The following is a 12951-nucleotide window of genomic DNA, read 5'->3' on the forward strand; positions in this document are numbered from 1 at the left end:
TCCAATAGATCTTTAATGAAGTGGTAACACAATCAGATGCACAGAGTAGTTATTTCTCTCCCTGGAATCCAGAATGCAGGGTGAATATTATGATTAGGTTTTTTAACTTTCATATTTTGTTGCAATTTTAACACCTGTGCTACACTTCATTGTCCTAAAATTACACATTAATGCTGTTGATGTTCATTTTTCCTGAATCAGGGCACTGGCCCTGATATTATTCAGTAGTTTGATGAAGGGCAGTATCACTCACCCCATGGCCAGGCTATAGGTCAATTTCCTGGACAATGTCACTGATGATATTTCCTTTTGTCTTCTTCCTTTATCCCACTTAAATGCTGAATACACTAGGTCTGGAAGTAATGCATTAAATTTGGCCTCTTAGGTTGATGGGTTTGGAAGTCTACTAATCCAAAGGGAGTTATAGCACATTGTAAATCATAAATATCTTGAGAAAGATGAGAAATGTGTAAAATTTGTAGAAGACGTGAGTTATAGCTGAGTTATCTTCATAGAATCAAGTCCTCTTGAGTATATTTTTTTGCATTATTTCAGTGTGAAAGCAACACTACCCAAATCTAATCTGAAATGTATGTAGTTATGTTTCAGCTTTATTTCTATTTCACCCACCAAAAGAGGAAAACAATGAAATTTTGATATGGCCAAGAAACATTCAAATTGAAAATAGCCTAATTGTGAATTTAGATGCACAATTTAAATATATATGTAGTTATTTTCAGTATACCTATTATCTAGTTTTATTATTTCAGTAACTGCTGTGTGTGTGTGTGTATATATATATTTATATATATATTTATATATATAAATGTGTACATATAAATATGGCCTGAACTAAATAATAAACCGACTGCATGCATTTACCTGCATTCAACCTGTACTATTGAATGAGATTTTTATTACCTTGACTGTATGTAGCGTGCCATGTGGAAATAATATGGGGCACTGCTGTCTGGGTAGGCTTCATTGTTTAGGTGGGAAAATATTACAAGGCAGAGTCAAAAACAATTTATCTCAAAATTTGGTATAAATTCCACAAGAAAAGCATGCAGTGGTCACCAGAAGATGTTGAGTTCTCAGAATTCACATAATTTTAGAAAAGTATTACTCCCTTAAGCCATTAGGGAAGGTTATTAACTCAGATCTCATGAATTTCAGCTCTCTTTTTTCAGTTTTTAGGCAGTGATTCTTTCATTCATAACCCCAGAAGGGTAAATAAAAGTCAGAAAAAATGTGATCAAGAGTACAAAAAGAATTTAATTTCCTGCATGAAGTGTCCTTTCATGCCTTAAAGCACATATATAAACAGACAAACATGAGTCATAGCTGATGGGGTTTTCTCCATATAGTAAAGATAAGGTAGTAATGATTATATTTTAATTTTAAATAAGGACTCACCCTATAGGACAGAAAAAGAGTCACTATTATTCAGTGTCTCATTCTTTTCAGTATTCTGTAACCTTTTCTGCTGTTCTGATTTTTTTTTTTCTTTAGAAAATCAAAGCCTTTCAAAAATACTCTCTAAACTCCTTCTTTCTTTTTGTTCCATGTGTTTGCCCTGTTGGCAACATCATTCTATTAATTAACCTTTACCAACCTTTCATAGATCTCTTTTCTGAACTTAAACACCAAATAAGAGAACTGTTCATGGAACATTTAAGGGAGAATTGACTGAAACAAAAGCTTGACATTGTTTTCAGTAATGATTTTTACATTGGAGTATTCAACTGAACTTGATGATTTTTAAAGCACATTCTAAGTTGTGTTACTGAGATGCAGTGAAATGCTTTGCTTTGGCAGCTGTTGTTTACACCTGAAGCTATTGTACAAATCCAGGATCTCATCATTTTGGGGTTTTTCTCCCATAATTTTCTTGATTTTTTTCCTTCTGACAAATGAGGCTTTTATAAATTAACTCAGCTGGTGCACATTTGACCCCAATTTTTGAATGTGTTCCCTGGGTCAAGTATTTTTGTGTGTGAGAATAGAGTCATTCACCCCACCCTGAGGCAACCAGAGTACTCATGCATTTAACTTACCATCAACACGTTTTTGATCATAAAGAATTTTCTACATGTTTAATCTAGGCAAACAAATCATGCTAAAAACAATTGCAGGCAATTACACTTCATTTTCCAGCCTCCGCTTACTGTGTTAAACTGTATACTGAGTAATAAATTACAAATTAAAATCTGTAGAATATCTGGTATGTGGGTGTTTCAGCATGTTTAAGTGAAAAGTTATTTTAATCTGAAAAATCCACTGAATCTTACCCCCTGACCTTTATATAAATTTAAGAATTATATTCCTGTATCTTTACATCTCTGTCTTCCCCACTTTGTCTTATCAGTTCCTTCCATGGCTGGAGGTTTTGCTTCCTCAACCTAAGTGCCAACATATGGTTGCATTCTGTAACATGAACTCATGGCTAAATCCATGAACTCCATTCCTTGGTCTCCACCTTTGGGACATCAGTAGGTGGTAATCTTAGCAACCTGGATGTGATATCACCATTGTGGCATTTTCATTGACACTGCTCTGCTACACAGACCCCTTTGCCCCCCAAGTATCATTCCTGAAGAATTAGCCTCTCATTACACACCATTAAATCTCTTGTCACTCAATCCTGCAGGTTGATGGAAGCATAGGATATGCTGTGGGGGTAAAATCTCCCCTAAGAGTTAAACTTGGCACCTCCCAGCTTGGTGATACAGACTCTGGATGGGTGGTCCCTCTGGATCTCCTTTCAATAACAGGTTCACAGGTAGCAGCTACAGACAGGATTAGAAAGCTGGAATTCACCAGCTCCCAAATTTTATGAGATTTGAAGAGCCAACTGTATTATTCTTATGCTTTGTAAGCTTGGCAAGGTGAACGAATTGCATTTGATAAGAGAGTAGTTCTTTATTTATTATTTTAAAATATCTAAGGAAAGCTTCCCTCCTGGGTGGTTTGCCTTTTCCTAACTTAAATTTCCAGTCAATGTTTGAGTTGCCCCTTCTATCCTTCTTGTGGTGATTTAGGTTTGGTGAAATCTAAACAATGTGTTTCATATTTCTTATATGCCAAGAGGGACTTTCAGGGCAAGGCTGAAAGAAAGCAGTGCTTTTGGTTAACATCTCCCATGAAGGCAATATATCTAGAATAATTGTCCTGGGAAAAGCAAGCCAAAGAAATTTGCTCAGCTGTAGACTGACTGAAGAGCTCAACAAAGTGATAAATGGTTTACCTTATCTGAGTACTGAATAATGTCAACCTGTATAGAGAAGTTTTGATAGTCATGCAAATTGTTATCACATTTAGGTAAAGAAGAAAGTTCTTCTAGGAATGTAAATGTTAAAAATGTTACCTCTCCCTACAAAACCCTGGGGATTAGGGTTGAATACTAAGAAACAATAGTTTTAAATTCCATCTGGAATTAAAAATTTTAAAAATAAATATAAAAATGCCAATAAATAATTTTGTCCATGTTTCAAAACACTAAACAATCAAATAGTAAGATAATTAACATAGGAATTATCCGAGAGAGGTGAGACAAAAGATACAATGCTTTGTTCATGGTATCATCAGAAGATGGCAATTTAGGACAGTAGTTCAGATAATGCTCAAGGACCTTTCAGAAAACCTTGTCAAAGTCATTGTTCTCTCATAATTTGAAATAAACCACAAATTTCAAAAGCAAATAAATGACTTACTTTTGCATTTGACTGGCAGACTATAATGACATTAGCAAAACAGCCCTACATTTTTGAAATCTGTTTTTACAGACATATTTTATTTAAACTATGTTTAAAGTCTACAATAAATCAGCACAGAAGCTGAAGAGAAATAAGAATTCCAGTTTAAATCAAATAATCCAAGGATCCAATATCTAATTGACTGTGTCATGACTGGATTGACTTTGACTATATCATCACTATTTAAATGCATAATTTATAAAAATGAATAGAAGAGATATTTATTAACATTAAAGGACATAAAATAACCTGATAAGCTACGTTCAGTTTTTTTACACTGATTCCTGAAGTGGAAATGCACTCTTTATCATCTCCTGACTTGCAATCTAAATTAGAAGGTCATACAGACCACAGAAATGCCCCAATCCCCCATGCAAAAAAAAACCCCAAAAAACATATAGACCCCTGTATTTCCAGGTTCTGTTGCCTGCTGGCCACCCCAGTTGGAAACAGCCTTTGGAAGAGATTCCTTCCCTTGAGGTTTCACAATCATTTTTCAAGCACAACCACTTGCTCTCTCTGGAAGCTCTTTGATTCCCTTCCAGCCTATCAGCTACAGATGTAAGGCACCTTTTCAAAGCATGTATCAGCAAAATTCTTCCCCTGGCTTTTCACCTACTAATTGCAAGCAGGGAGCAAGTTCTCCTTTTTCAAACAAAGCCACAATTTTTGGATCTTCCCTTGATATAACTGTAGCTGTAGAGCCATGTACTGCATAAATTGTGATCGTGATAATGTGACACTTTCATCTTAGCTTGAAATAGCATCTGTCTGCTGCAGCATCTTTGAAATCTTGATTGATAAAGGATTTAGACCTGGTTTTAATTATTATCTTATGTACTTGGCAAAGGTTAATATTTTGCATGGGGGAAAGATCAGGCTATAATTCCTGGATTTAAAGCAAGAACTCCAGAGTTTTGATTAACTATGACTTTCAATGCTAGAGAAAACTGAAATTTTTGAAATGAATAATTTTACTGTTTGTTCGAGAAATAGGGAAGGGTTTTTCCATGTCTTCTTGAGTTTATAAACAGAGGCTATTAATGTTATGAAAATAGGAACAAAAATAATTCCATGATAAACACAAAAAATTGTTTCAAATTAATTTCAAATTCATTAATGACCTAAAGTCATGGTCCCATAGGAATTAGGAATTAATAGGAATTACACTAGCTCTCATTTCGCCACATTTTTCTGGCAATCCTAACTTGATCAGTCCCAAGCATAAAAAAAATATCAAAGAAAGTTGGAAACTCACTTTTGTTTCTCCAACTGCTGCCAATTATAGGAACAGACAATTAAATCTTACTGTGTCATATTAATGCTGGTCGTGTCCTAAAATATAGCTTCTCAAGATAAATTTCTTTTTATTTTAGCTTTCAACATGCCTTAAGTATTAGGGTTTGGGGGATTTTTTAGTATGATTATTTTTTGCCAGATGGATCTGGATCAAATACCTATATATGGCCTGGATAGGTATTACATGGCATTAGTATTTTAAAGCAAAAACAAACCATAAGTAAGAAAATATGAGTTCATATGACAGAAATGTAGTTTTCATAGAATTGAAATATTGTACACCGAGTTAATTTTGCTGTGCAAAGATTTTTTTTTAAATTTATGAAAATCATGTGCTGTGCTTTTGAAATGTTTCTTAAATTCTTATGGCTAAGAATCCTTATGAATTCTTATGACTAATAAAGTGACTGAATGCTGTTGAATTAATAGATTTCTGTTGTATTTTGTTGAGTTTTCTTGATTTATTGGTTTGGCTTGGTTTGGTTTTTTTTCTTTGTTTTATGTTTGTTGTGGGAGTTTTTATTTAGTTTTTTGGGGTTTGGTTTTGCTTTGTTGGTTTTTGTTTGTTTTATTTTAATCAGTATTTCTCAATAGTCAAAGTCATCATCCAGACAATATGGCTTTCATAATTGCTTTCCCTAATCTTCAAAAGGAGCTAAATGGAAGTAGACACTACTATCATCTTCCCAGTTTCAGCAGAGAGCAAGGAACAATTTGACATAGAAAACGAGGTATCTTTTGTTCTGTAAAGATGATCTGTCCTCATTTGAAAAGAAGATTTCTAAGAGTTTAGTGTGATCAAATTGGAATCATCATCAAATTGGAATCATCATCAAATTACATGTATAAAAAAAAATTAATTACTACAATATGGAGTGGGTGGAAGTACTACTTCTTAAAAAATTTTGTGTGTAATATGATGACTTTACTCCAAACCTTCAAACTGACTTACACCAAGTAATATCCCTCGGAGACTATGGACTATTTTTAGATGATTGTAGCAGGAATGCTTGTGATCTGTTTGCTAAAGAGCTGTTGTCTGTACTAGGGTTAGTTTATTCTGAACATGGGAAAAGCTCTTTAAATGAACAAATATCAAAGTTTTTGAGACACTTTTTTAACTCTTCAGAACATACAAAACAGCTTATTCACTGTGGCAATTATCCAGTCTGTGGAGTAGAACACTGGGTTGATGAAGTCTTTGGTTTCCAGATTTAGCTTGCCTCCTTTTTTGTGTTTGTCTCAGATTTCTAGATGGGCAAACTCATATAATTCAGTGATTTTAATTCTTTAGCTTTTGATTTTCATTAATCCATCTTGTGTGATATTGTGATATCATACAGAACACACCCATAGAGTAATTTTCTGTTTTATTTAAAATCTGGTAGGTGTTTTTTGTGTTTCCACAGAAGATGTCCTTGGCTGGCTGACAGTTTTTTGAACTGTTTTAACTACTGTGTTAATAAACAGCGCTACTTGCAGATCATGGCAATATGCTTTGCATTTTCATTCCCTGTTTTTGTATTATTGAGACATGTAATGAAAACAGTATATGGGGCTGGATTTTAAGCATTTATTTTTAACTACTGTTTATGGTTCCAAATTCATTCCTTGTGTAAGATGTGCCTAGAAAAGCAATGAATATGGATGAGACTGACCCATGTTCCTATATTTTCACATAATTTCTACAAAAGACAGTTGTCTGTGCTGGTCTCTGTGGGAGAACTGTATCACATGCTAACTTTGAAAGAGGATTAAAGAGATGATATAATAGTTTTTCTAACTCTAGTTCAATGATACTTGATGATGTGATTATGAAGTGAGCTGCCAAAAGATAAATAAATAGGGGATGAGCTTTTAAAGGAATAGCTCTTGTTTATTTAGTTTTTCAAAGAATATGGAAAAAGAAATCACATCACTTCATATGTACACATCAATTCAGGACAACACAGGCTCCTCTTAAATGCTGAAGGAGTTTTTAGATTTTACCATCTATATTTGTTGTGGATATGCCCTTTGCTAAAACTTACACTTTTCCAAATACTAGGGCAAGAAAAGTCTCTCTCATACATTAACAACTGTTTCACTGCATTTAAAGAGTTTTTTACCCATAAGCTATCAAAAATTTTTTTTTTTTAATCCACAGAATGTGGTTATAAATGATTAAAATCTGGGAAAACGGAACCTAATTAGACTAAAACCCAAACACAGGTAAAAAGGAGCACAATTTGATTGGTTTTCACTGTGATTTTTTTAAAATTTATTTTTGAAGATTCTCCTCTATGCTCCCTCTTAAATGTTAAATAATTTTCTGTGAAGCATCTTTCATTAGTCCAGCTTCCTCTAAGGATAGCTGCCACCATTCTAAATGTAAGCTGCTAATGCAAAGAAAAATGATCATTCCAATTGTGTGGTCTTCTGCAACCTCTGCTGTGAGGCCAATAAACCTGAAATAAGCATTTGCAAAAATGTGCTGCACAACACTCCCCAAAGCCACTGGTGCCAGCTAGAAAGACATTTTTTAGTCTCACAGATAAAGGAAAGCACTTAAGGAATGAAAGGTTTAGTGGGCTGGTTTTGTGCTAACTAAAGCTTGACTCTAATGGTGAATATTTCAGCACTGGCCTGAGCAATAGAAAGACATTTGACACTTAAACTTCCATAATAGAGCTATTTCAGGGATGAAGTTATTTTGTTTATTGCACAGTATGAAAATCATATGGAAATAGCTCTTCAGGAAAATAACAATAAACAAAATATCCATATGCTATCAATAATGTTTTACTATATTGTGGAAGTAGAACCACTCCACAATTATCACAGGCTTGCAGAATTCCTAAAAAGTAATCTTTAGTTATTATAAAGTTGGCTTGCGTGATGATGTCGTGCAATATGGTCTAATTACAGCTAGAATAAACAAAATGATGGTTAATCCAGGCAAAATGTCCAACAGTTTATAGGCTTTGGCTTCAGTTTTGCATTCTGAAAGAAGAAGCTTTCAACAAAGTCCAATGCTGCTGCTTTTGCCCACAATTCTCTTCTACCCCAGAGTATACACAGTGACCTACTTTGTGCAGTGAAGCAGCTTCTGCTGGCGGAGCCTGCATTTGGATGATGTTCTGCCTTTTATGGGCACAAGCAACAATTTTTACGTGGTTCACGAGGAGAAAGTAAAATAGAGAGCTCCTGCATTGTGTTTTTTTCCCTCTGGTTTTCCTGGGTTGACAAAACAACACTTCATTGAAGTTACTAAGGTGATGTTCACAGACAACCAGCATAGTGCCGCTAATGCAGGTGAAATCTCTCTTAACCACATCCAGAGATGAGTAAGGGTTCACAAGAGGAAAGATGCATTTAAAATATTTTTTATTATTTTTTTTAGTTTATGTTTCTGTGGGTTTGTTTGTTTTTGTTTTATTTTGAAATTTTTTGTGAGTTTTTATATTATTATTAGTTATAATAAAGTTGGCTTGTGTCCTTCTGGTCAGACATGAAATGGAAAAATGGTAGAAGACATAAAATTAGCCTTTTGAATGCTGTGCCTCATCTCTGGATTTCATTAGGTAATAGATTTTAATGTGTAGTGGTTTAGATTGTTTTAAATTAATGGAATTTAATATAAAAAAGAGTGCACTTTTACTCCATAACCTATGCTGAAAACACAAATAAAGCTTTACATTTGAAGATTTGCCATGCCCTAGTATTTTTGATTACCTCAATCACTAGTAGCTTACTTTTATTAATAGAAATATTTGAGAAAACCAAGAAGTAATAACTAACAAATGTAGATTTCTTTTCATTCCTACTTACAAAGTAGTTAGAATTCATTCAAGCCATCTATAGTTACAGGGATAGTATGTAAGATTATCCATCCTGTTGCTGTGTTGGCACAAAAGAATATATTCAGAATATAATGAGCTCAATAATTTTGATGATAAGCAGCTGGTGATTTTTGCCATCAATACAAGAAGAAGTATTAGAGGGAAAACAAATGGGAAAAGAAGGAAAAACTAAAATAGAAAATTAAGATAAAGAATTGAATTAATTTTTTTTATGTACGTCTGGTTTTTTATCACATCTTCTAAATGGTTTATACCCTGAGTGTTGAGAAAGCAGCATACTTAACTGATTCTTTGACCTCTTCAAAAATAATTTGTAGTTATCACTGAGGTCTATTCTTATTATAACATCAGTGGGTACAAGCTTACAAGTGAAAAGAGTTTTATGTTCTTGTACCATTTTCATAATTTTTCATCTTTTCCCACCATGATTTTCATATTGTTGCATCTTGGGTTAAGATTAAAGGCTGATCCTCTGATGAACTTGAGGAAGACTTAGCGATTATGCTCGCTACATGCAAAAGAAATTATAAATAAGAAAACAAGCTAAAATAGATTGGAAAAGGGTAAAAAAAACCCCAAGCAAACGAATGAAGCCCTTCCTCACCAAAACAAAGCGATATAAAAAAAGACCTTCCTATTTCCCAAATAATGACAGAGATAGGTTGTCAGGTGTTTGTAGAAGAAACTGTTATGCACAAGGAGGTTATGAAAACATAAATTCACCTAAAACCTAAGAAATTTCCTATATAATTTAAATATTTCTAGTTATTAAGATTGATAGGAGTAAAATATATGTAATTGGAAAATGATGAAAATTGAAATCTGTAAGAGAGCAGGCAGAAACTGTTGAAAGAGAATAATCATGTGCTGTTTAAAAAAAGTGATATTGCAAACACCAAAAAGGTAATAAAAATGGAGCAAAATAGTACAATGGAAATTTAAGATGCATATATTTATTCAAGCACTGGCCATTGAAAGGATATTTTATGATGAATACTGGATTACTTGAAAAAATAGTAAGTAATGGAATGGTAATAATTTCTGATTTTAGTGCAGTGGGGTTTTGTCTTTTTATACTAATTTAAAGAAATTATCTAGAATGAGAGTAAGCCCCCTCAGGAACTTAATATAAGCTGAAGCTGCTTAGCAAACCTACAGATCAGATCCTGAGTAGGGAAATAGGTCGTAATCCTATAATTATACATGAACACAGACTTTTTTTACGTGTGGTGGGAGTCCCAACTAATTTTAGCAATTTAAAATTTATCTTCTGATAGCACCTTGGGAGCCTTTTATGGTCAGTAACGGAGCCAAAACTCAAAGTATCTTAGTCCTCACTCTGCCGTATTCTCATTAGTGCTCATGATTTACTCTGACTGTAGTTTACAGCAGAGAGGAGCTGAGATAGTGTACCATTAAGGAAAATAATTAACGTTTACTTTTTTAGCTTGCCATGAATATGTCTTTTGAATATATGAAGAGATTCCTTCCACCACATGTCACCTCTTCATCTTTCATGACCTCACTGCAGCTTTGAACAGAAACCAGTACTTCGATGATTTAGAGAGTGTGAGGGGGAGATGGAAAAAGAACAACTACTGTAAATATAACTCAAAAAATCATGACAAACTGGGGAGTTTAATGATTCTGTGGTTTCAGTAGACAATGTTCTGTCTGGCAAAAAGCTTTGTCAGAAGAAAGCTGTTACCATGTAGCTTGTGGTATTGCCTTTCACGCAATGTCTTTTTTTGTTTGTTTGTTTGTTTCCTGGGGCTTTTGGGGAGGGGATATGGTGTTAAAATCAGTTTGGTTGTTTTTTTCCCCCAAAGATTAAGCAGACAATATTCGTTGGCTGTCCTGCCTAAAGGCAGATGTCACTCTAGTGTAAAACAAAGCTGGCCCAGACAATGGGAATACTCTTCATGAATCAAATGTTGGCTTCAACTGCAGGTTAGCTCAGTACTCACAGAGTTCATAGAACACTGATGAATCTGCTCAAGATTGGTTTAAGTGCACGTTAGCCACAGCAGGGCCACTGCCTTTCTCCTTGCAAAGTTACCTTCAACTGCTAACAAAATTAGATTTATGTGGAGCTAATGAATTCCCATCTCCACATTACACGTGATGTTTGTTCCCAGTCACTTCCCAGAGAAATAACAGCATCCTACATGCTGGTCTTATCATCATCACAGGGTCAATCATGCATATGTTGAAAAATTACAGCAGAAGACTAAATTCTGTGGATGTTAATCTTGTTTTCTGATGTTGTTATTATCTGATTTAATATTTTAATGAAAATGTATATTGATGGTTAATATAATAAGATGCTTACAGTAGACTATTTTCGAATTTACTATAAATGTTGTATTCACTCTACAAATATAACTGTTTAATTTATTCAAAATATGAAATATTGTATACTTTATAAAAACAGATTTCACTCAATTACTTGAATAGGATTATTCAGCTAAGGAAATGTGATTAATTGTATTGATTGATTTGAACTATTTACATGAAGTAAAACTTGCAAGACTGGAGCAATGTCCTGAATATTGGATAGCTGCTCTGGATGCTGTTTTTTGCTACCATGGGTGGGTGGAGGCAGTTGAATGATGCAGTGCACAGCCATTTCTACAAAATAATATAATAAAACCATTCCTTGATCTAACTCATAATTAGAAGCATGGGCTCTTTTGCGCTGCAGACATTAGCAAGGATAATTAAATAGTTTTTTAGTTACTGTGACTTCTCTTATAGAACTAAAAAGTAACCTTAGAGTTCAGATGCAGCAGTGTCTCTTTCCTCATTATTGCAAATGAGTGTAGGCACAAAGCTGATAATTTTACTGACATATGTGCTTGCATGCATTACCCCATTGGTTTCATTACTCTGTGTACAGGAGGGGACAGGCATGATCAAAGCAAGGGATCAGTAACCTGCTCTGAGTTATTTATGTTCTTTGAAACAAGACACTGTACTTTGGACAGATTTTTTGTGGGAACAAGGAAAACCATTTTTAAAAGTGCATAGTAGAGGGTAGAAAGAGGAGTTGTCTTTCTCAACTTACCATTAAAATAATTTTAATCTCTGTATAACCAAGAAAGATAACACAAGCTTTGGATGTTGATGACAGGAACAGAAAATTTCAGCTAAGTTCAATTTACTGATCCTAAACTCTGAGATTAAATCAACCTACAGATAACGGTTTAAAGGAATCCAACTTCTCTAAATTTCAGGTGTCTGTAAAATTTTAATAAACGTAAAGTGCATGGTGACATGCAGTCTAACCACAGATTAGTCCATCATGCTTTAGGATAAAAAAAATTTATTATACTTTTTTTTGTTGACCTGAACCTGGAAGAGAACACACTTGACACAGATTTTGAACTATTGACAGTAACCATAACCTAGAACAAATTGTATTCCCTATGTACTTTTGTGTTGTGTTTTTTCCCTAATTAAAATTTCATGCTTGATTAACCTAAATTAACATACCGACATTTTCTAAATACAGGCTGATGTAATTTCATCCCTGGAAGGTGAACTAGGATAACTCTACAAAATAATACATGTAGGCACACATGAAATATGTACCAAACAAATCTCTGTGTGCCCCCTTGGTATCTAACCAGGTCCTAAAGAATGAAGGTTGTATCTTCAAGTCTTTCACTGTAACTGGTATAAAGGTAAGAGGTTCAGCTTATAGCAGCATCTAATTTTTGTATTTTAAATAAATTGTAAATTTATTTTCACATGTTTCTTCAAAACATCTGTAACTTTCAAGTATTTTTTTTTATTCCTGACCTGACAACAAATGCTGTGAAAAGGCTTTGTTTGAAGAGATCTTCTCTAAGCAAATGTTTTAACTCCTTGGTTCATTTTGCTGTGATGTACTTTTCTATCCTTTCTAAGAATTGTACCTCTGGAAGGAAAATTAAATTTCACATGTGTGTGCCATACTACATGAAAGAAAACACAGAAAAATGCTACATATAAACTAGTGATCCTTTACTGCATGTGATAGCTAATAATTCATATAAGGACTAACGTTTTTT

This window comes from Passer domesticus, chromosome 5 (genome assembly GCF_036417665.1).
Source record: "Passer domesticus isolate bPasDom1 chromosome 5, bPasDom1.hap1, whole genome shotgun sequence".
Taxonomy (NCBI): Eukaryota; Metazoa; Chordata; class Aves; order Passeriformes; family Passeridae; genus Passer; species Passer domesticus.